The sequence below is a fragment of the Lampetra fluviatilis genome, unplaced genomic scaffold (assembly GCF_964198595.1).
Source record: "Lampetra fluviatilis unplaced genomic scaffold, kcLamFluv1.1 SCAFFOLD_1004, whole genome shotgun sequence".
In the NCBI taxonomy this organism is placed as follows: Eukaryota; Metazoa; Chordata; class Hyperoartia; order Petromyzontiformes; family Petromyzontidae; genus Lampetra; species Lampetra fluviatilis.
In genome coordinates, this window is record NW_027621565.1 from 3,117 (window position 1) to 26,905 (window position 23,789).

Below are 23,789 nucleotides of genomic sequence, written 5' to 3' on the forward strand. Positions count from 1 at the left end.
CGGGAGAGACACAGGGAGAGACACGGGGGGAGAGACACGGGGAGAGACACGGGGGGATGGGGGGAGACTAAGGCGTTGAGGTATAGAGTCGCAGAGAGACACACACACTCAGATGTTGAGGTTTAGAGACACAGAGAGACACAGAGACACACAGACACTAAGATGTTGAGGTTTAGAGACACAGAGAGACACAGAGACACACAGACACTCAGATGTTGAGGTATAGAGTCACAGAGAGACACAGAGACACACAGAGACACTCAGATGTTGAGGTTTAGAGTCACAGAGAGACACAGACACACACACAGACACTCAGATGTTGAGGTATAGAGTCACAGAGAGACACAGACACACACACAGACACTCAGATGTTGAGGTTTAGAGTCACAGAGAGACACAGACACACACACAGACACTCAGATGTTGAGGTATAGAGTCACAGAGAGACACAGACACACACACAGACACTCAGATGTTGAGGTTTAGAGTCAGAGAGACACAGACACACACAGAGACACTCAGATGTTGAGGTTTAGAGTCACAGAGAGACACAGACACACACACAGACACTCAGATGTTGAGGTTTAGAGTCGCAGAGAGACACAGACACACACACAGACACTCAGATGTTGAGGTTTAGAGTCGCAGAGAGACACAGACACACACAGAGACACTCAGATGTTGAGGTTTAGAGTCACAGAGAGACACAGACACACACACAGACACTCAGATGTTGAGGTTTAGAGTCACAGAGAGACACAGACACACACACAGACACTCAGATGTTGAGGTTTAGAGTCACAGAGAGACACAGACACACACACAGAGACACTCAGATGTTGAGGTATAGAGTCACAGAGAGACACAGAGACACACACAGAGACACTCAGATGTTGAGGTTTAGAGTCACAGAGAGACACAGACACACACACACAGACACTCAGATGTTGAGGTTTAGAGTCACAGAGAGACACAGACACACAGAGACACTCAGATGTTGAGGTATAGAGTCACAGAGAGACACAGACACACACACAGACACTCAGATGTTGAGGTTTAGAGTCACAGAGAGACACAGACACACACACAGACACTCAGATGTTGAGGTTTAGAGTCACAGAGAGACACAGACACACACACAGACACTCAGATGTTGAGGTTTAGAGTCACAGAGAGACAGACACACACACAGAGACACTCAGATGTTGAGGTTTAGAGTCACAGAGAGACACAGACACACACACAGACACTCAGATGTTGAGGTTTAGAGTCACAGAGAGACACAGACACACACACAGACACACACAGAGACACACAGATGTTGAGGTTTAGAGTCGCAGAGAGACACAGACACACACAGACACACACAGAGACACACAGATGTTGAGGTTTAGAGTCACAGAGAGACACAGACACACACAGACACTCAGATGTTGAGGTTTAGAGTCACAGAGAGACACAGACACACACAGACACTCAGATGTTGAGGTATAGAGTCACAGAGAGACACAGACACACACAGACACTCAGATGTTGAGGTTTAGAGTCACAGAGAGACACAGACACACACACAGACACTCAGATGTTGAGGTTTAGAGTCACAGAGAGACACAGAGACACACAGAGACACTCAGATGTTGAGGTTTAGAGTCACAGAGAGACACAGACACACACACAGACACTCAGATGTTGAGGTTTAGAGTCACAGAGAGACACAGACACACACAGAGACACTCAGATGTTGAGGTTTAGAGTCACAGAGAGACACAGACACACACACAGACACTCAGATGTTGAGGTTTAGAGTCACAGAGAGACACAGACACACACACAGACACTCAGATGTTGAGGTATAGAGTCACAGAGAGACACAGACACACACACAGACACTCAGATGTTGAGGTATAGAGTCACAGAGAGACACAGACACACACACAGACACTCAGATGTTGAGGTTTAGAGTCACAGAGAGACACAGACACACACACAGACACTCAGATGTTGAGGTTTAGAGTCACAGAGAGACACAGACACACACACAGACACTCAGATGTTGAGGTTTAGAGTCACAGAGAGACACAGACACACACAGAGACACTCAGATGTTGAGGTTTAGAGTCACAGAGAGACACAGACACACACACAGACACTCAGATGTTGAGGTTTAGAGTCACAGAGAGACACAGACACACACAGACACTCAGATGTTGAGGTTTAGAGTCACAGAGAGACACAGACACACACAGACACTCAGATGTTGAGGTTTAGAGTCACAGAGAGACACAGACACACACACACAGACACTCAGATGTTGAGGTTTAGAGTCGCAGAGAGACACAGACACACACACAGAGACACTCAGATGTTGAGGTATAGAGTCACAGAGAGACACAGACACACACACAGACACTCAGATGTTGAGGTTTAGAGACACGGAGAGACACAGACACACACACAGACACTCAGATGTTGAGGTATAGAGTCGCAGAGAGACACAGACACACACACAGACACTCAGATGTTGAGGTTTAGAGTCACAGAGAGACACAGACACACACAGACACTCAGATGTTGAGGTTTAGAGTCACAGAGAGACACAGACACACACACAGACACTCAGATGTTGAGGTTTAGAGTCACAGAGAGACACAGACACACACACAGACACTCAGATGTTGAGGTTTAGAGTCACAGAGAGACACAGACACACACAGAGACACTCAGATGTTGAGGTTTAGAGTCACAGAGAGACACAGAGACACACAGACACTCAGATGTTGAGGTTTAGAGTCACAGAGAGACACAGACACACACACAGACACTCAGATGTTGAGGTTTAGAGTCACAGAGAGACACAGACACACACACAGACACTCAGATGTTGAGGTATAGAGTCACAGAGAGACACAGACACACACACAGACACACACAGAGACACACAGATGTTGAGGTTTAGAGTCGCAGAGAGACACAGACACACACAGACACACACAGAGACACACAGATGTTGAGGTTTAGAGTCACAGAGAGACACAGACACACACAGACACTCAGATGTTGAGGTTTAGAGTCACAGAGAGACACAGACACACACAGACACTCAGATGTTGAGGTTTAGAGTCACAGAGAGACACAGACACACACAGACACTCAGATGTTGAGGTATAGAGTCACAGAGAGACACAGACACACACAGACACTCAGATGTTGAGGTTTAGAGTCACAGAGAGACACAGACACACACACAGACACTCAGATGTTGAGGTTTAGAGTCACAGAGAGACACAGAGACACACAGAGACACTCAGATGTTGAGGTTTAGAGTCACAGAGAGACACAGACACACACACAGACACTCAGATGTTGAGGTTTAGAGTCACAGAGAGACACAGACACACACAGAGACACTCAGATGTTGAGGTTTAGAGTCACAGAGAGACACAGACACACACACAGACACTCAGATGTTGAGGTTTAGAGTCACAGAGAGACACAGACACACACACAGACACTCAGATGTTGAGGTATAGAGTCACAGAGAGACACAGACACACACACAGACACTCAGATGTTGAGGTATAGAGTCACAGAGAGACACAGACACACACACAGACACTCAGATGTTGAGGTTTAGAGTCACAGAGAGACACAGACACACACACAGACACTCAGATGTTGAGGTATAGAGTCACAGAGAGACACAGACACACACACAGACACTCAGATGTTGAGGTTTAGAGTCACAGAGAGACACAGACACACACAGAGACACTCAGATGTTGAGGTTTAGAGTCACAGACAGACACAGAGACACACACAGAGACACTCAGATGTTGAGGTATAGAGTCACAGAGAGACACAGACACACACACAGACACTCAGATGTTGAGGTTTAGAGTCACAGAGAGACACAGACACACACACAGACACTCAGATGTTGAGGTTTAGAGTCACAGAGAGACACAGACACACAGAGACACTCAGATGTTGAGGTTTAGAGTCACAGAGAGACACAGACACACACACAGACACTCAGATGTTGAGGTATAGAGTCACAGAGAGACACAGACACACACACAGACACTCAGATGTTGAGGTTTAGAGTCACAGAGAGACACAGACACACACAGAGACACTCAGATGTTGAGGTTTAGAGTCACAGAGAGACACAGACACACACACAGACACTCAGATGTTGAGGTTTAGAGTCACAGAGAGACACAGACACACACAGAGACACTCAGATGTTGAGGTTTAGAGTCACAGAGAGACACAGAGACACACAGACACTCAGATGTTGAGGTTTAGAGTCACAGAGAGACACAGACACACACACAGACACTAAGATGTTGAGGTTTAGAGTCACAGAGAGACACAGACACACACAGAGACACTCAGATGTTGAGGTTTAGAGTCACAGAGAGACACAGACACACACACAGACACTCAGATGTTGAGGTTTAGAGTCGCAGAGAGACACAGACACACACACAGACACTCAGATGTTGAGGTATAGAGTCACAGAGAGACACAGACACACACAGACACACACAGAGACACTCAGATGTTGAGGTATAGAGACACAGAGAGACACAGACACACACAGAGACACTCAGATGTTGAGGTTTAGAGTCACAGAGAGACACAGACACACACAGAGACACTCAGATGTTGAGGTTTAGAGTCGCAGAGAGACACAGACACACACAGACACACACAGAGACACACAGATGTTGAGGTTTAGAGTCACAGAGAGACACAGACACACACACAGACACTCAGATGTTGAGGTATAGAGTCACAGAGAGACACAGACACACACAGACACTCAGATGTTGAGGTTTAGAGTCACAGAGAGACACAGACACACACACAGACACTCAGATGTTGAGGTTTAGAGTCACAGAGAGACACAGAGACACACAGAGACACTCAGATGTTGAGGTTTAGAGTCACAGAGAGACACAGACACACACACAGACACTCAGATGTTGAGGTTTAGAGTCACAGAGAGACACAGACACACACAGACACTCAGATGTTGAGGTTTAGAGTCGCAGAGAGACACAGACACACACACAGACACTCAGATGTTGAGGTTTAGAGTCGCAGAGAGACACAGACACACACACAGACACTCAGATGTTGAGGTTTAGAGTCACAGAGAGACACAGACACACACACAGACACTCAGATGTTGAGGTTTAGAGTCACAGAGAGACACAGACACACACAGAGACACTCAGATGTTGAGGTATAGAGTCACAGAGAGACACAGACACACACACAGACACTCAGATGTTGAGGTTTAGAGTCACAGAGAGACACAGACACACACACACAGACACTCAGATGTTGAGGTATAGAGTCAGAGAGACACAGACACACACACAGACACTCAGATGTTGAGGTTTAGAGTCGCAGAGAGACACAGACACACACACAGACACTCAGATGTTGAGGTTTAGAGTCACAGAGAGACACAGACACACACAGAGACACTCAGATGTTGAGGTTTAGAGTCACAGAGAGACACAGACACACACAGAGACACTCAGATGTTGAGGTTTAGAGTCACAGAGAGACACAGACACACACAGAGACACTCAGATGTTGAGGTTTAGAGTCAGAGAGACACAGACACACACAGAGACACTCAGATGTTGAGGTTTAGAGTCACAGAGAGACACAGAGACACACACAGACACTCAGATGTTGAGGTTTAGAATCACAGAGAGACACAGACACACACACAGACACTCAGATGTTGAGGTTTAGAGTCACAGAGAGACACAGAGACACACACAGACACTCAGATGTTGAGGTTTAGAGTCACAGAGAGACACAGACACACACACAGACACTCAGATGTTGAGGTTTAGAGTCACAGAGAGACACAGACACACACACAGACACTCAGATGTTGAGGTATAGAGTCACAGAGAGACACAGACACACACAGACACTCAGATGTTGAGGTTTAGAGTCACAGAGAGACACGGAGAGAGACACACACAGACACTCAGATGTTGAGGTATAGAGTCACAGAGAGACACAGACACACACACAGACACTCAGATGTTGAGGTTTAGAGACACAGAGAGACACAGACACACACAGAGACACTCAGATGTTGAGGTTTAGAGTCACAGAGAGACACAGACACACACACAGACACTCAGATGTTGAGGTTTAGAGTCACAGAGAGACACACAGAGACACACAGAGACACACAGAGACACACAGATGTTGAGGTTTAGAGTCACAGAGAGACACAGACACACACACAGACACTCAGATGTTGAGGTATAGAGTCACAGAGAGACACAGACACACACACAGACACTCAGATGTTGAGGTTTAGAGTCACAGAGAGACACAGACACACACACAGACACTCAGATGTTGAGGTATAGAGTCACAGAGACACAGACACACACACAGACACTCAGATGTTGAGGTTTAGAGTCACAGAGAGACACAGAGACACACACAGAGACACTCAGATGTTGAGGTTTAGAGTCACAGAGAGACACAGACACACACACAGACACTCAGATGTTGAGGTTTAGAGTCACAGAGACACAGACACACACAGAGACACTCAGATGTTGAGGTATAGAGTCACAGAGACACAGACACACACACAGAGACACTCAGATGTTGAGGTTTAGAGTCACAGAGACACAGACACACACACAGAGACACTCAGATGTTGAGGTTTAGAGTCACAGAGAGACACAGACACACACACAGACACTCAGATGTTGAGGTATAGAGTCACAGAGAGACACAGACACACACACAGACACTAAGATGTCCAACTTTGTTGCATGGGGGAAGAGTTCACTGTGGCCGTGTGGGTGGGTGGGGTTCACTGTGTCACTCACCCACACACTCACCCACACACTCACCCACACACTCACCCACACACTCACCCACACACTCACCCACACACTCACCCACACACTCACCCACACACTCACCCACACACTCACCCACACACTCACCCACACACTCACCCACACACTCACCCACACACTCACCCACACACTCACCCACACACTCACCCACACACTCACCCACACACTCACCCACACACTCACCCACACACTCACCCACACACTCACCCACACACTCACCCACACACTCACCCACACACTCACCCACACACTCACCCACACACTCACCCACACACTCACCCACACACCCATCCACTCACTCATCCACTTATCCACCCACTCACCCATCCATTCACTCAACCATCATCTCACACACTCACTCTCTTGCCCACCCACCCATTCACCCACTCACTCACCCACTCACTCACCCACTCACTCACCCACTCACTCACCCACCCACTCACCCACTCACTCACCCACTCACTCACCCACTCACTCACCCACTCACTCACCCACCCACTCACCCACTCACTCACCCACCCACTCACCCACCCACTCACCCACCCACTCACTCACCCACCCCCTCACTCACCCACTCACTCACCCACTCACTCACCCACTCACCCACTCACTCACCCACTCACTCACCCACTCACTCACTCACCCACTCACTCACCCACTCACCCACTCACTCACCCACTCACTCACCCACTCACTCACCCACTCACCCACTCACTCACCCACCCACTCACCCATCGACTCACCCACCCACTCACTCACCCACTCACTCACCCACTCACTCACCCACTCACCCACCCACTCTCTCACCCACCCACTCACCCACCCACTCACTCACCCACTCACTCACCCACCCACTCACCCACCCACTCACCCACCCACTCACCCACTCACCCACCCACTCACCCACTCACTCACCCACTCACTCACCCACTCACTCACCCACTCAACCACTCACTCACCCACTCACCCACTCACTCACCCACTCACCCACCCACTCACCCATCGACTCACTCACCCACTCACTCACCCACTCACTCACCCACTCACCCACCCACTCTCTCACCCACCCACTCTCCCACCCACTCACCCACCCACTCACTCACCCACCCACCCACCCACTCACCCACCCACCCACCCACTCACCCACCCACCCACTCACCCACCCACCCACTCACCCACTCACCCACTCACTCACCCACTCACTCACTCACTCACCCACCCACTCACCCACCCACCCATTCACCCACTCACCCACTCACTCACCCACTCTCACTCACCCACTCACCCACTCACTCACCCACTCACTCACCCACTCACCCACCCATTCACCCACTCACTCACCCACTCTCTCTCTCACTCACCCACCCATTCACCCACTCACTCACCCACTCACCCACCCACTCACTCACCCACCCACTCACTCACCCACCCACTCACTCACCCACTCACCCACTCACCCACTCACCCACTCACCCACTCACACACCCACCCACTCACCCACCCACCCACTCACCCACCCACCCACTCACTCACTCACCCACTCACTCACTCACCCACCCACTCACTCACTCACTCACCCACTCACTCACTCACCCACTCACTCACTCACCCACCCACCCACTCACCCACCCACCCACCCACTCACCCACCCACTCACTCACCCACTCACCCACCCACCCACTCACTCACCCACTCACTCACCCACTCACCCACCCACTCTCTCACCCACCCACTCTCTCACCCACCCACTCACCCACCCACTCACCCACCCACTCTCTCACCCACCCACTCACCCACCCACTCACCCACCCACTCACTCACCCACCCACTCACCCACCCACTCACTCACCCACCCACCCACCCACTCACTCACCCACTCACTCACCCACTCACTCACTCACCCACCCACCCACTCACTCACCCACTCACTCACCCACCCACTCACCCACCCACTCAATTGTCTCATTTTATTTTAAAGTTAGCATTGATGTTTTGTACTTTGTAAACCTACGAACTCAGCATACTACACATGTACACTCGCTACTAGCTACTAACTAACTACTACAACTATTATGATGATGATGATGTTACAATATTCGGCGAGACGCTTGTGCTGTGAATGTATCTGTTGCTTCGTATCGACAAACACAACCTGGGCTGACGGGGGGTGGGGGGGGAGATGGGGAGAGATGGGGGGGGAGATGGGGGGGGAGATGGGGGGGGAGATGGGGGGGGGAGATGGGGAGAGATGGGGGGGGGAGATGGGGGGGGGGGATGGGGGGAGATGGGGGGAGATGGGGGGGGGAGATGGGGAGAGATGGGGGGGGGAGATGGGGAGAGATGGGGGGGGGAGATGGGGAGAGATGGGGGGGGGAGATGGGGGGGGGGATGGGGGGAGATGGGGGGGGGAGATGGGGAGAGATGGGGGGGGGAGATGGGGGGGGAGATGGGGGGAGATGGGGGGGGAGATGGGGGGGGGAGATGGGGAGAGATGGGGGGGGGAGATGGGGGGGGGGATGGGGGGAGATGGGGGGGGGAGATGGGGAGAGATGGGGGGGGGAGATGGGGAGAGATGGGGGGGGGAGATGGGGAGAGATGGGGGGGGGAGATGGGGGGGGGGATGGGGGGAGATGGGGGGAGATGGGGGGGGGAGATGGGGAGAGATGGGGGGGGGAGATGGGGGGGGAGATGGGGGGAGATGGGGGGGGGAGATGGGGAGAGATGGGGGGGGGAGATGGGGGGGGGGATGGGGGGAGATGGGGGGGGGAGATGGGGAGAGATGGGGGGGGGAGATGGGGGGGGAGATGGGGGGAGATGGGGGGGGGAGATGGGGAGAGATGGGGGGGGGAGATGGGGGGGGGGATGGGGGGAGATGGGGGGAGATGGGGGGGGGAGATGGGGAGAGATGGGGGGGGGAGATGGGGGGGGAGATGGGGGGAGATGGGGGGGGGAGATGGGGAGAGATGGGGGGGGGAGATGGGGGGGGGGATGGGGGGAGATGGGGGGAGATGGGGGGGGGAGATGGGGAGAGATGGGGGGGGGAGATGGGGGGGGGGATGGGGGGAGATGGGGGGGGGAGATGGGGAGAGATGGGGGGGGGAGATGGGGGAGAGAGGGGGGGGATGGGGGGAGAGGGGGGGAGAGAGGGGGGAGAGAGAGGGGGAAATTGGTGGGGGGGGTGACGGGGGGTGGGGGGGGAGATGGGGAAAGATGGGGGGGGAGATGGGGGGGGGAGGGAGAGGGAGAGAGGGGGGGGGGAGTAGGTGGGGGGGGGGGTAGATGATGGGGGGAGAGATGGGGGGAGATGGGTGGGAGATGGGGGAGAGAGAGGGGGGGGAGAGAGATGAAGGGAGATGGGTGGGTGGGGGGATGGGGGGAGAGAGAGGGGGGGGGAGAGGAGGGGGGGGAGATGGGGGGGGGAGAGAGAGGGGGGGGGGTAGATGGAGGGGGGAGAGAGAGGGGGAGATTGGGGGGGAGAGGGGGGGGGGATGGGGGGAGAGGGGGGGGGGAGATGGGGGGAGTAGGTGGGGGGGGAGAGATGGGGGAGAGAGATGGGGGAAGAGAGGGGTAGATGGTGGGGGGAGAGAGGGGGGGGGGGGAGTAGGTGGGTGGGGGGGTGGAGATGGTGGGGGGAGAGAGGGGGGGGGGGGAGTAGGTGGGTGGGGGGGTGGAGATGGGGGGGAGATGGGGGAGGAGAAATGGTGGAGGGAGATGGGGGTGGAGGTGGAGATGAGATGGTGGTGGTGGTGGAGGTTCCTTTTCTCTGCCACCACCTCCACCATCATCACCACCACCACCTCCACCACCTCCATCACCACCATCACCACCTCCACCACCTCCATCACCACCACCACCATCACCTCCACCACCTCCATCACCACCACCACCATCACCACCACCATCACCACCACCACCACCACCTCCATTACCTCCACCACCTCCATCACCACCATCACCACCACCACCACCATCACCACCATCACCACCATCACCACCACCACCATCACCACCATCACCACCATCACCATCACCACCATCACCACCACCTCCATCACCTCCACCATCACCACTACCATCATCACCACCATCACCACCACCATCACCACCATCACCACCACCTCCATCACCTCCACCATCACCACTACCATCATCACCACCATCACCACCATCACCACCACCATCACCATCACCACCATCACCACCACCTCCATCACCTCCACCATCACCACTACCATCATCACCATCACCACCATCACCACGTGGTTAGTGGCCTCTGGCCCCAGCGTCGTCGCTGCTGCTGCTGCTGGCGATGACGCCGCGGATTGGTGGTGGCCACAATGATCTTGACGATGTTGTTGACGATGATGATGATGTTGTTGATGATGTTGATGACGCCGCGGATTGGTGGTGGCGGTGGTGGCCACAATGATCTTGACGATGTTGATGATGACGATGACGATGTTGTTGACGATGATGATGATGATGTTGATGATGATGACGACGACGATGATGATGTTGATGATGATGACGATGATGATGTTGATGATGATGACGACGATGATGTTGATGATGATGATGATGATGACGACGATGATGATGATGTTGATGATGTTGATGATGATGACGACGATGATGATGTTGATGATGATGACGACGATGATGATGATGTTGATGATGTTGATGATGACAACGATGATGATGTTGATGATGATGACGATGATGATGTTGATGATGATGACGACGATGATGATGATGACGATGTTGATGATAACCATGACGATGATGATGTTGATGATGACGACGATGATGATGACGATGATGATGATAACCATGACGATATTGATGATGTTGATGATGACGACGACGATGATGATGTTGATGATGACGATGATGACGATGATGATGATGATGCTGATGATGCTGATGATGCTGATGATGACGACGATGACGATGATGACGATGCTGATGATGACGATGATGACGACGATGATGATGATGTCCATGACGATGATGCTGATGTCCATGATGATGACGATCATGCTGATGACGATGATGATGATGATGTCCATGATGATGATGATGATGTCCATGATGATGACGATGCTGATGATGATGTCCATGATGATGACGATCATGCTGATGACGATGATGATGATGATGATGTCCATGATGATGACGATGCTGATGATGATGATGATGATGTCCATGATGATGACGATGCTGATGATGATGTCCATGATGATGACGATCATGCTGATGACGATGATGATGATGATGATGATGATGTCCATGATGATGACGATGCTGATGATGATGTCCATGATGATGACGATCATGCTGATGACGATGATGATGATGTCCATGCTGACGCTGCTGGTGGCGAGTGAGTGTGTGGTGGGTGTTGTTGTGATGACGATGATGATGATGTCCATGATGATGACGATGCTGATGATGATGTCCATGCTGATGACGATGATGATTATTAAAGTCGAGGGCTTGCCTCGTGTTCTCCCTTCCTCGCCGCCTGTTGTGTCTAATGAGTGAGTGTGGTGGTTGTGGTGGTGGTTGTGTCTAATGAGTGAGTGTGGTGGTGGTTGTGTCTAATGAGTGAGTGTAGTGGTTGTGTCTAATGAGTGAGTGTGGTGGTTGTGGTGGTGGTTGTGTCTAATGAGTGAGTGTGGTGGTGGTTGTGTCTAATGAGTGAGTGTAGTGGTTGTGTCTAATGAGTGAGTGTGGTGGTTGTGGTGGTGGTTGTGTCTAATGAGTGAGTGTGGTGGTGGTTGTGTCTAATGAGTGAGTGTAGTGGTTGTGTCTAATGAGTGAGTGTGGTGGTTGTGGTGGTGGTTGTGTCTAATGAGTGAGTGTGGTGGTGGTTGTGTCTAATGAGTGAGTGTAGTGGTTGTGTCTAATGAGTGAGTGTGGTGGTTGTGGTGGTGGTTGTGTCTAATGAGTGAGTGTGGTGGTTGTGGTGGTGGTTGTGTCTAATGAGTGAGTGTGGTGGTGGTGGTTGTGTCTAATGAGTGAGTGTGGTGGTGGTTGTTGAGTGTAGTGGTTGTGGTGGTTGTGTCTAATGAGTGAGTGTGGTGGTTGTGGTGGTTGTGTCTAATGAGTGAGTGTGGTGGTTGTGGTGGTTGTGTCTAATGAGTGAGTGTGGTGGTTGTGGTGGTTGTGTCTAATGAGTGAGTGTGGTGGTTGTGGTGGTTGTGTCTAATGAGTGAGTGTGGTGGTTGTGGTGGTTGTGTCTAATGAGTGAGTGTAGTGGTTGTGGTGGTGTAGTGGTTGTGGTGGTGGTTGTGTCTAATGAGTGAGTGTGGTGGTGGTTGTGGTGGTGGTTGTGTCTAATGAGTGAGTGTGGTGGTTGTGGTGTAGTGGTTGTGTCTAATGAGTGAGTGTGGTGGTGGTTGTGGTGGTGGTTGTGTCTAATGAGTGAGTGTGGTGGTGGTTGTGTAGTGGTTGTAGTGGTTGTTGTTGAGTGTAGTGTGTAGTGGTTGTGTCTAATGAGTGAGTGTGGTGGTTGTTGAGTGTAGTGGTTGTGGTGGTTGTGTCTAATGAGTGAGTGTAGTGGTTGTTGTTGAGTGTAGTGGTTGTGTCTAATGAGTGAGTGTGGTGGTGGTTGTGGTGGTGGTTGTGTCTAATGAGTGAGTGTGGTGGTTGTTGTGTAGTGGTTGTGTCTAATGAGTGAGTGTAGTGGTTGTTGTGTAGTGGTTGTGTCTAATGAGTGAGTGTAGTGGTTGTGGTGGTGGTTGTGTCTAATGAGTGAGTGTGGTGGTTGTGGTGGTTGTGTCTAATGAGTGAGTGTGGTGGTTGTGGTGGTTGTGTCTAATGAGTGAGTGTGGTGGTTGTGGTGGTTGTGTCTAATGAGTGAGTGTGGTGGTGGTTGTGGTGGTGGTTGTGTCTAATGAGTGAGTGTGGTGGTGGTTGTGGTGGTGGTTGTGTCTAATGAGTGAGTGTGGTGGTGGTTGTGGTGGTGGTTGTGTCTAATGAGTGAGTGTGGTGGTGGTTGTGTAGTGGTTGTGTCTAATGAGTGAGTGTGGTGGTGGTTGTGGTGGTGGTTGTGTCTAATGAGTGAGTGTGGTGGTGGTTGTGTAGTGGTTGTGTCTAATGAGTGAGTGTGGTGGTGGTTGTGGTGGTGGTTGTGTCTAATGAGTGAGTGTGGTGGTGGTTGTGGTGGTGGTTGTGTCTAATGAGTGAGTGTGGTGGTGGTTGTGGTGGTGGTTGTGTCTAATGAGTGAGTGTGGTGGTGGTTGTGGTGGTGGTTGTGTCTAATGAGTGAGTGTGGTGGTGGTTGTGGTGGTGGTTGTGTCTAATGAGTGAGTGTGGTGGTGGTTGTGTAGTGGTTGTGTCTAATGAGTGAGTGTGGTGGTGGTTGTGGTGGTGGTTGTGTCTAATGAGTGAGTGTGGTGGTGGTTGTGGTGGTGGTTGTGTCTAATGAGTGAGTGTGGTGGTGGTTGTGGTGGTGGTTGTGTCTAATGAGTGAGTGTGGTGGTGGTTGTGTAGTGGTTGTGTCTAATGAGTGAGTGTGGTGGTGGTTGTGGTGGTGGTTGTGTCTAATGAGTGAGTGTGGTGGTGGTTGTGGTGGTGGTTGTGTCTAATGAGTGAGTGTGGTGGTGGTTGTGTAGTGGTTGTGTCTAATGAGTGAGTGTGGTGGTGGTTGTGGTGGTGGTTGTGTCTAATGAGTGAGTGTGGTGGTGGTTGTGGTGGTGGTTGTGTCTAATGAGTGAGTGTGGTGGTGGTTGTGGTGGTGGTTGTGTCTAATGAGTGAGTGTGGTGGTGGTTGTGTAGTGGTTGTGTCTAATGAGTGAGTGTGGTGGTGGTTGTGGTGGTGGTTGTGTCTAATGAGTGAGTGTGGTGGTGGTTGTGGTGGTGGTTGTGTCTAATGAGTGAGTGTGGTGGTGGTTGTGGTGGTGGTTGTGTCTAATGAGTGAGTGTGGTGGTGGTTGTGGTGGTGGTTGTGTCTAATGAGTGAGTGTGGTGGTGGTTGTGGTGGTGGTTGTGTCTAATGAGTGAGTGTGGTGGTGGTTGTGGTGGTGGTTGTGTCTAATGAGTGAGTGTGGTGGTTGTGTCTAATGAGTGAGTGTGGTGGTGGTTGTGGTGGTGGTTGTGTCTAATGAGTGAGTGTGGTGGTTGTGTCTAATGAGTGAGTGTGGTGGTGGTTGTGTAGTGGTTGTGTCTAATGAGTGAGTGTGGTGGTGGTTGTGGTGGTGGTTGTGTCTAATGAGTGAGTGTGGTGGTGGTTGTGGTGGTGGTTGTGTCTAATGAGTGAGTGTGGTGGTGGTTGTGGTGGTGGTTGTGTCTAATGAGTGAGTGTGGTGGTGGTTGTGGTGGTGGTTGTGTCTAATGAGTGAGTGTGGTGGTTGTGTCTAATGAGTGAGTGTGGTGGTGGTGGTGGTTGTGTCTAATGAGTGAGTGTGGTGGTTGTGGTGGTTGTGTCTAATGAGTGAGTGTGGTGGTTGTGGTGGTTGTGTCTAATGAGTGAGTGTGGTGGTTGTGTCTAATGAGTGAGTGTGGTGGTGGTGGTGGTTGTGTCTAATGAGTGAGTGTGGTGGTTGTGGTGGTTGTGTCTAATGAGTGAGTGTGGTGGTTGTGGTGGTTGTGTCTAATGAGTGAGTGTGGTGGTTGTGGTGGTTGTGTCTAATGAGTGAGTGTGGTGGTGGTTGTGGTGGTGGTTGTGTCTAATGAGTGAGTGTGGTGGTGGTTGTGGTGGTGGTTGTGTCTAATGAGTGAGTGTGGTGGTGGTTGTGGTGGTGGTTGTGTCTAATGAGTGAGTGTGGTGGTGGTTGTGTAGTGGTTGTGTCTAATGAGTGAGTGTGGTGGTGGTTGTGGTGGTGGTTGTGTCTAATGAGTGAGTGTGGTGGTGGTTGTTGAGTGTAGTGGTTGTGGTGGTTGTGTCTAATGAGTGAGTGTGGTGGTTGTGGTGGTTGTGTCTAATGAGTGAGTGTGGTGGTTGTGGTGGTTGTGTCTAATGAGTGAGTGTGGTGGTTGTGGTGGTTGTGTCTAATGAGTGAGTGTGGTGGTGGTTGTGGTGGTGGTTGTGTCTAATGAGTGAGTGTGGTGGTGGTTGTGGTGGTGGTTGTGTCTAATGAGTGAGTGTGGTGGTGGTTGTGGTGGTGGTTGTGTCTAATGAGTGAGTGTGGTGGTGGTTGTGTAGTGGTTGTGTCTAATGAGTGAGTGTGGTGGTGGTTGTGGTGGTGGTTGTGTCTAATGAGTGAGTGTGGTGGTGGTTGTGGTGGTGGTTGTGTCTAATGAGTGAGTGTGGTGGTGGTTGTGTAGTGGTTGTGTCTAATGAGTGAGTGTGGTGGTGGTTGTGGTGGTGGTTGTGTCTAATGAGTGAGTGTGGTGGTGGTTGTGGTGGTGGTTGTGTCTAATGAGTGAGTGTGGTGGTGGTTGTGGTGGTGGTTGTGTCTAATGAGTGAGTGTGGTGGTGGTTGTGGTGGTGGTTGTGTCTAATGAGTGAGTGTGGTGGTGGTTGTGGTGGTGGTTGTGTCTAATGAGTGAGTGTGGTGGTTGTGGTGGTTGTGTCTAATGAGTGAGTGTGGTGGTTGTGGTGGTTGTGTCTAATGAGTGAGTGTGGTGGTTGTGGTGGTTGTGTCTAATGAGTGAGTGTGGTGGTTGTGGTGGTTGTGTCTAATGAGTAAGTGTGGTGGTGGTTGTGTCTAATGAGTGAGTGTGGTGGTGGTTGTGGTGGTGGTTGTGTCTAATGAGTGAGTGTGGTGGTGGTTGTGGTGGTGGTTGTGTCTAATGAGTGAGTGTGGTGGTGGTTGTGTAGTGGTTGTGTCTAATGAGTGAGTGTGGTGGTGGTTGTGGTGGTGGTTGTGTCTAATGAGTGAGTGTGGTGGTGGTTGTGGTGGTGGTTGTGTCTAATGAGTGAGTGTGGTGGTGGTTGTGTAGTGGTTGTGTCTAATGAGTGAGTGTGGTGGTGGTTGTGGTGGTGGTTGTGTCTAATGAGTGAGTGTGGTGGTGGTTGTGGTGGTGGTTGTGTCTAATGAGTGAGTGTGGTGGTGGTTGTGGTGGTGGTTGTGTCTAATGAGTGAGTGTGGTGGTGGTTGTGTAGTGGTTGTGTCTAATGAGTGAGTGTGGTGGTGGTTGTGTAGTGGTTGTGTCTAATGAGTGAGTGTGGTGGTGGTTGTGGTGGTGGTTGTGTCTAATGAGTGAGTGTGGTGGTGGTTGTGGTGGTGGTTGTGTCTAATGAGTGAGTGTGGTGGTGGTTGTGGTGGTGGTTGTGTCTAATGAGTGAGTGTGGTGGTTGTGTCTAATGAGTGAGTGTGGTGGTGGTGGTGGTTGTGTCTAATGAGTGAGTGTGGTGGTTGTGGTGGTTGTGTCTAATGAGTGAGTGTGGTGGTTGTGGTGGTTGTGTCTAATGAGTGAGTGTGGTGGTTGTGTCTAATGAGTGAGTGTGGTGGTGGTGGTGGTTGTGTCTAATGAGTGAGTGTGGTGGTTGTGGTGGTTGTGTCTAATGAGTGAGTGTGGTGGTTGTGGTGGTTGTGTCTAATGAGTGAGTGTGGTGGTTGTGGTGGTTGTGTCTAATGAGTGAGTGTGGTGGTTGTGGTGGTTGTGTCTAATGAGTGAGTGTGGTGGTGGTTGTGGTGGTGGTTGTGTCTAATGAGTGAGTGTGGTGGTGGTTGTGGTGGTGGTTGTGTCTAATGAGTGAGTGTGGTGGTTGTGTCTAATGAGTGAGTGTGGTGGTGGTGGTGGTTGTGTCTAATGAGTGAGTGTGGTGGTTGTGGTGGTTGTGTCTAATGAGTGAGTGTGGTGGTTGTGGTGGTTGTGTCTAATGAGTGAGTGTGGTGGTTGTGTCTAATGAGTGAGTGTGGTGGTGGTGGTGGTTGTGTCTAATGAGTGAGTGTGGTGGTTGTGGTGGTTGTGTCTAATGAGTGAGTGTGGTGGTTGTGGTGGTTGTGTCTAATGAGTGAGTGTGGTGGTTGTGGTGGTTGTGTCTAATGAGTGAGTGTGGTGGTTGTGGTGGTTGTGTCTAATGAGTGAGTGTGGTGGTGGTTGTGGTGGTGGTTGTGTCTAATGAGTGAGTGTGGTGGTGGTTGTGGTGGTGGTTGTGTCTAATGAGTGAGTGTGGTGGTGGTTGTGGTGGTGGTTGTGTCTAATGAGTGAGTGTGGTGGTGGTTGTGTAGTGGTTGTGTCTAATGAGTGAGTGTGGTGGTGGTTGTGGTGGTGGTTGTGTCTAATGAGTGAGTGTGGTGGTGGTTGTGGTGGTGGTTGTGTCTAATGAGTGAGTGTGGTGGTGGTTGTGGTGGTGGTTGTGTCTAATGAGTGAGTGTGGTGGTGGTTGTGGTGGTGGTTGTGTCTAATGAGTGAGTGTGGTGGTGGTTGTGGTGGTGGTTGTGTCTAATGAGTGAGTGTGGTGGTGGTTGTGGTGGTGGTTGTGTCTAATGAGTGAGTGTGGTGGTGGTTGTGGTGGTGGTTGTGTCTAATGAGTGAGTGTGGTGGTGGTTGTGGTGGTGGTTGTGTCTAATGAGTGAGTGTGGTGGTGGTTGTGTAGTGGTTGTGTCTAATGAGTGAGTGTGGTGGTGGTTGTGGTGGTGGTTGTGTCTAATGAGTGAGTGTGGTGGTGGTTGTGGTGGTGGTTGTGTCTAATGAGTGAGTGTGGTGGTGGTTGTGGTGGTGGTTGTGTCTAATGAGTGAGTGTGGTGGTGGTTGTGGTGGTGGTTGTGTCTAATGAGTGAGTGTGGTGGTGGTTGTGTAGTGGTTGTGTCTAATGAGTGAGTGTGGTGGTGGTTGTGGTGGTGGTTGTGTCTAATGAGTGAGTGTGGTGGTGGTTGTGGTGGTGGTTGTGTCTAATGAGTGAGTGTGGTGGTGGTTGTGGTGGTGGTTGTGTCTAATGAGTGAGTGTGGTGGTGGTTGTGGTGGTGGTTGTGTCTAATGAGTGAGTGTGGTGGTGGTTGTGGTGGTGGTTGTGTCTAATGAGTGAGTGTGGTGGTGGTTGTGTAGTGGTTGTGTCTAATGAGTGAGTGTGGTGGTGGTTGTGGTGGTGGTTGTGTCTAATGAGTGAGTGTGGTGGTGGTTGTGGTGGTGGTTGTGTCTAATGAGTGAGTGTGGTGGTGGTTGTGGTGGTGGTTGTGTCTAATGAGTGAGTGTGGTGGTGGTTGTGGTGGTGGTTGTGTCTAATGAGTGAGTGTGGTGGTTGTGTCTAATGAGTGAGTGTGGTGGTGGTTGTGGTGGTGGTTGTGTCTAATGAGTGAGTGTGGTGGTGGTTGTGGTGGTGGTTGTGTCTAATGAGTGAGTGTGGTGGTGGTTGTGGTGGTGGTTGTGTCTAATGAGTGAGTGTGGTGGTGGTTGTGTCTAATGAGTGAGTGTGGTGGTGGTTGTGTCTAATGAGTGAGTGTGGTGGTGGTTGTGTCTAATGAGTGAGTGTGGTGGTGGTTGTGTCTAATGAGTGAGTGTGGTGGTTGTGGTGGTGGTTGTGTCTAATGAGTGAGTGTAGTGGTTGTGGTGGTGGTTGTGTCTAATGAGTGAGTGTGGTGGTTGTGGTGGTGGTTGTGTCTAATGAGTGAGTGTGGTGGTTGTTGTGTAGTGGTTGTGGTGGTTGTGTCTAATGAGTGAGTGTAGTGGTTGTGGTGGTTGTGTCTAATGAGTGAGTGTGGTGGTGGTTGTTGAGTGTAGTGGTTGTGGTGGTTGTGTCTAATGAGTGAGTGTGGTGGTTGTTGAGTGTAGTGGTTGTGGTGGTTGTGTCTAATGAGTGAGTGTGGTGGTGGTTGTTGTGTAGTGGTTGTGGTGGTTGTGTCTAATGAGTGAGTGTGGTGGTTGTTGTGTAGTGGTGGTTGTGGTGGTGGTTGTGTCTAATGAGTGAGTGTAGTGGTTGTTGTGTAGTGGTGGTTGTGGTGGTGGTTGTGTCTAATGAGTGAGTGTGGTGGTTGTTGTTGAGTGTAGTGGTGGTTGTGTCTAATGAGTGAGTGTGGTGGTTGTGTCTAATGAGTGAGTGTAGTGGTTGTGGTGGTTGTGTCTAATGAGTGAGTGTGGTGGTTGTGTCTAATGAGTGAGTGTAGTGGTTGTGGTGGTTGTGTCTAATGAGTGAGTGTGGTGGTTGTGTCTAATGAGTGAGTGTAGTGGTTGTTGTGTAGTGGTGGTTGTGGTGGTGGTTGTCTAATGAGTGAGTGTGGTGGTTGTTGTGGTGGTTGTGTCTAATGAGTGAGTGTGGTGGTTGTGTCTAATGAGTGAGTGTAGTGGTTGTTGTGTAGTGGTGGTTGTGGTGGTGGTTGTCTAATGAGTGAGTGTAGTGGTTGTTGTGTAGTGGTTGTGTCTAATGAGTGAGTGTAGTGGTTGTTGTGGTGGTGGTTGTGTCTAATGAGTGAGTGTAGTGGTTGTTGTGTAGTGGTTGTGTCTAATGAGTGAGTGTAGTGGTTGTTGTGTAGTGGTGGTGGTTGTGTCTAATGAGTGAGTGTAGTGGTTGTTGTTGAGTGTAGTGGTTGTGGTGGTTGTGTCTAATGAGTGTAGTGGTTGTTGTGTAGTGGTTGTGGTGGTGGTTGTGTCTAATGAGTGAGTGTAGTGGTGGTGGTTGTGTCTAATGAGTGAGTGTAGTGGTTGTTGTGTAGTGGTTGTGTCTAATGAGTGAGTGTGGTGGTGGTTGTTGTTGAGTGTAGTGGTTGTGGTGGTTGTGTCTAATGAGTGAGTGTGGTGGTTGTGGTGTAGTGGTTGTGGTGGTTGTGTCTAATGAGTGAGTGTGGTGGTTGTTGTGTAGTGGTTGTGGTGGTTGTGTCTAATGAGTGAGTGGTGGTTGTTGAGTGTAGTGGTTGTGGTGGTAGTGTCTAATGAGTGAGTGTGGTGGTTGTGGTGTAGTGGTTGTGGTGGTTGTGTCTAATGAGTGAGTGTGGTGGTTGTTGTGTTGTGGTGGTGGTTGTGTCTAATGAGTGAGTGTAGTGAATGTTGTGTAGTGGTTGTGGTGGTTGTGTCTAATGAGTGAGTGTGGTGGTTGTTGTGTGGTGGTTGTGGTGGTGGTTGTGTCTAATGAGTGAGTGTGGTGGTTGTTGTGTGGTGGTTGTGGTGGTGGTTGTGTCTAATGAGTGAGTGTAGTGGTTGTGGTGGTGGTTGTGTCTAATGAGTGAGTGTGGTGGTGGTTGTGTAGTGGTTGTGGTGGTTGTGTCTAATGAGTGAGTGTAGTGGTTGTTGTGTAGTGGTTGTGTCTAATGAGTGAGTGTATGAGTGAGTGTGTGAGTGAGTGAGTGAGTGAGTGTATGAGTGAGTGAGTGAGTGGATGAGTGAGTGAGTGTGTGAGTGAGTGAGTGTGTGAGTGAGTGTGTGAGTGAGTGAGTGTATGAGTGAGTGAGTGAGTGAGTGAGTGTATGAGTGAGTGAGTGTATGAGTGAGTGAGTGAGTGAGTGTATGAGTGAGTGAGTGTATGAGTGAGTGAGTGAGTGTATGAGTGAGTGAGTGTATGAGTGAGTGAGTGTATGAGTGAGTGAGTGAGTGTATGAGTGAGTGAGTGTATGAGTGAGTGAGTGAGTGTATGAGTGAGTGTATGAGTGTGTGAGTGAGTGAGTGAGTGAGTGAGTGAGTGAGTGAGTGTGTGAGTGAGTGTATGAGTGAGTGAGTGAGTGAGTGTATGAGTGAGTGAGTGAGTGAGTGAGTGTGTGAGTGAGTGTATGAGTGAGTGAGTGAGTGAGTGTATGAGTGAGTGAGTGAGTGAGTGAGTGGATGAGTGAGTGTATGAGTGAGTGAGTGTATGAGTGAGTGAGTGAGTGTATGAGTGAGTGTATGAGTGAGTGAGTGAGTGTATGAGTGAGTGAGTGAGTGTATGAGTGAGTGTATGAGTGAGTGAGTGTATGAGTGTGTGAGTGAGTGTATGAGTGAGTGAGTGAGTGTATGAGTGAGTGAGTGTATGAGTGAGTGTGTGAGTGAGTGAGTGTATGAGTGAGTGAGTGAGTGAGTGAGTGTATGAGTGAGTGAGTGTATGAGTGAGTGAGTGAGTGAGTGTATGAGTGAGTGAGTGTATGAGTGAGTGAGTGAGTGTATGAGTGAGTGAGTGTATGAGTGAGTGAGTGTATGAGTGAGTGAGTGAGTGTATGAGTGAGTGAGTGTATGAGTGAGTGAGTGTATGAGTGAGTGAGTGAGTGTATGAGTGAGTGAGTGAGTGTATGAGTGAGTGAGTGAGTGTATGAGTGAGTGAGTGAGTGTATGAGTGAGTGAGTGAGTGTATGAGTGAGTGAGTGAGTGTATGAGTGAGTGAGTGAGTGAGTGTATGAGTGAGTGAGTGAGTGTATGAGTGAGTGAGTGAGTGTATGAGTGAGTGAGTGAGTGTATGAGTGAGTGAGTGAGTGTATGAGTGAGTGAGTGAGTGTATGAGTGAGTGAGTGAGTGTATGAGTGAGTGAGTGAGTGTATGAGTGAGTGAGTGAGTGTATGAGTGAGTGAGTGAGTGTATGAGTGAGTGAGTGAGTGGATGAGTGGGTGAGTGAGTGTATGAGTGAGTGAGTGAGTGAGTGGATGAGTGGGTGAGTGAGTGTATGAGTGAGTGAGTGTATGAGTGAGTGAGTGAGTGTGTGAGTGAGTGTATGAGTGAGTGAGTGAGTGTATGAGTGAGTGAGTGAGTGAGTGTATGAGTGAGTGAGTGAGTGAGTGGATGAGTGGGTGAGTGAGTGTATGAGTGAGTGAGTGAGTGAGTGTATGAGTGTGTGAGTGAGTGAGTGAGTGAGTGGATGAGTGTGTGAGTGAGTGTGTGAGTGAGTGAGTGAGTGAGTGAGTGAGTGAGTGAGTGAGTGGATGAGTGTGTGAGTGAGTGTGTGAGTGAGTGAGTGAGTGAGTGAGTGAGTGTATGAGTGTGTGAGTGAGTGTATGAGTGAGTGAGTGAGTGGATGAGTGGGTGAGTGAGTGAGTGTATGAGTGAGTGAGTGTATGAGTGAGTGAGTGAGTGTGTGAGTGAGTGTATGAGTGAGTGAGTGAGTGAGTGTATGAGTGAGTGAGTGTATGAGTGAGTGAGTGAGTGAGTGAGTGTATGAGTGAGTGAGTGTATGAGTGAGTGAGTGAGTGTGTGAGTGAGTGTATGAGTGAGTGAGTGAGTGAGTGTATGAGTGAGTGAGTGTATGAGTGAGTGAGTGAGTGAGTGAGTGTATGAGTGAGTGAGTGTATGAGTGAGTGAGTGAGTGTATGAGTGAGTGAGTGTATGAGTGAGTGGGTGAGTGTATGAGTGAGTGAGTGGATGAGTGAGTGTATGAGTGAGTGAGTGAGTGGTGAGTGAGTGGTGAGTGAGTGGTGAGTGAGTGGTGAGTGAGTGGTGAGTGGTGAGTGAGTGGTGAGTGAGTGTGTGAGTGTGTGTATGAGTGAGTGTGTGAGTGTGTGAGTGAGTGTGTGAGTGAGTGTGTGAGTGTGTGAGTGAGTGTATGAGTGAGTGAGTGTGTGAGTGAGTGTATGAGTGAGTGAGTGTGTGAGTGAGTGTATGAGTGGTGAGTGAGTGTGTGAGTGAGTGTGTGAGTGTGTGAGTGAGTGTATGAGTGAGTGAGTGAGTGTGTGAGTGAGTGTGTGAGTGTGTGAGTGAGTGTGTGAGTGAGTGTGTGAGTGTGTGAGTGAGTGTATGAGTGAGTGAGTGTGTGAGTGAGTGTATGAGTGAGTGAGTGAGTGAGTGAGTGTATGAGTGAGTGTGTGAGTGAGTGAGTGAGTGTATGAGTGAGTGAGTGTGTGAGTGAGTGTATGAGTGAGTGAGTGAGTGTATGAGTGAGTGAGTGAGTGTATGAGTGTGTGAGTGAGTGTATGAGTGTGTGAGTGAGTGTATGAGTGAGTGAGTGAGTGAGTGTATGAGTGAGTGAGTGAGTGTATGAGTGTGTGAGTGAGTGTATGAGTGTGTGAGTGAGTGTATGAGTGAGTGAGTGAGTGTATGAGTGTGTGAGTGAGTGTATGAGTGAGTGAGTGAGTGAGTGTATGAGTGTGT

The 23,789-nt window shown here is 50.4% G+C and overlaps 2 long non-coding RNA genes across 9 annotated transcripts; both read left to right on the forward strand.

Moving 5' to 3' along the window:
• Positions 1 to 434: 434 nt before the first annotated feature.
• Positions 435 to 2,864, forward strand: LOC144955424 (uncharacterized). The gene is made up of 3 exons (XR_013641664.1): positions 435 to 952; positions 1,695 to 1,902; positions 2,263 to 2,864. It is a non-coding gene; the product is annotated as an uncharacterized LOC144955424 (long non-coding RNA).
• Positions 2,865 to 2,901: 37 nt separating this feature from the next.
• Positions 2,902 to 7,031, forward strand: LOC144955422 (uncharacterized). 8 transcript variants are annotated; one of them, XR_013641658.1, is made up of 4 exons: positions 2,902 to 4,510; positions 4,625 to 4,676; positions 4,739 to 6,358; positions 6,773 to 7,031. It is a non-coding gene; the product is annotated as an uncharacterized LOC144955422 (long non-coding RNA). The 8 variants fall into 8 exon arrangements; XR_013641661.1 differs by having other exon boundaries at positions 4,739 to 5,668; positions 6,035 to 7,031; XR_013641659.1 differs by having other exon boundaries at positions 4,739 to 5,566; positions 5,929 to 7,031.
• The last annotated feature ends 16,758 nt before the right edge of the window (positions 7,032 to 23,789 follow it).